This window comes from Penaeus monodon, chromosome 30, assembly GCF_015228065.2.
Source record: "Penaeus monodon isolate SGIC_2016 chromosome 30, NSTDA_Pmon_1, whole genome shotgun sequence".
Classification (NCBI taxonomy): Eukaryota; Metazoa; Arthropoda; class Malacostraca; order Decapoda; family Penaeidae; genus Penaeus; species Penaeus monodon.
The window spans coordinates 37,411,911-37,412,906 of NC_051415.1; the positions used below are offsets into that span (position 1 = coordinate 37,411,911).

The 996-nt window shown below is 49.7% G+C and overlaps 1 long non-coding RNA gene across 1 annotated transcript in view; it reads right to left on the reverse strand.

Moving 5' to 3' along the window:
* LOC119592774 overlaps positions 1–996 on the reverse strand; it is a 67,068-nt gene that overhangs the window by 7,355 nt on the left and 58,717 nt on the right. The gene's annotated exons all lie outside the window — the stretch shown is intronic.

The window sequence follows — 996 nt, forward strand, 5'->3', positions numbered from 1 at the left end:
GCCCTTTTCCTCCATTAAACTTGATGTCGTCTTTTGACTTTATAAACATTAGTTGGCAGATACGTTAGCAACGCAACCGCACAATATTTTTTGAATACATTAAAATACTCTTATCATTATGCCACCTGATGTATAAATAGGGACTGCCACTGACAAACCCGCTCGTTTCACGAAAACTCGCTGGTGGTGATCCAAATAAAGCGCATTTCTCTGCCTCTTATCATAGCGTCGTTAAAAACAAAAGAAAGGGACCAAGTTAAATGCCGCCGAGCCATAAACCGGCCCCGTTCGTGTTCGTGCGTCCGGATTGCTGCCACAACTGTCGTGGCGGCACGTGAGGCTTCGCGCCGGGGCGGAGGCCAGCGCTCAGCGACACGAACTCTCCCGAGGGCTAATTCGGTCGGCGATATTCGGACCTCTTATAATGACCGCGCAGGAACAGTTGCCACACTCGGAAGATGAATTGAAAGGCACACGACCCTCGCACGAAAGCTCTGGGGACATGCTTTCTCTCGTGGCGCCACAAGAAACAATCGTTCCTCAGTTATCCTCAACCGACTCCGTCCTCCGACTGTTTGTCTTAATTTTCTGAATTAAGACAAACACTGAATGCGATATCCAGGATATTCTGAAAAAATAATAGCGAAATAATGAACTACTCGTCACTGATCCCATATCATAGTGTAGATTATTTCCTGCTGATCATTACTTTATGCTCTGCCTACTTTTCCGTTATGCGATTTATATTAGGCTCCAGCGCAGCAAGAGCAATGAAGACGCGTCACTTTACGAGCTGGCCGCCTGAAGCAGCCGCTGCGAGGGAGGGCAAGGCGGGCGGGCGACGCTCGAGGGGCGCCGGGCCGGGGCCGCATCGCGGTGCCGCTCGTGGGACCTTTGGGCGCTCTCAAGCCTACATTTCGAGCCGCAAAGCACGGATACATGGTCTTCCTCTCTCAATCACACACACACACACGCAATAGATAAATAAATAAGTAA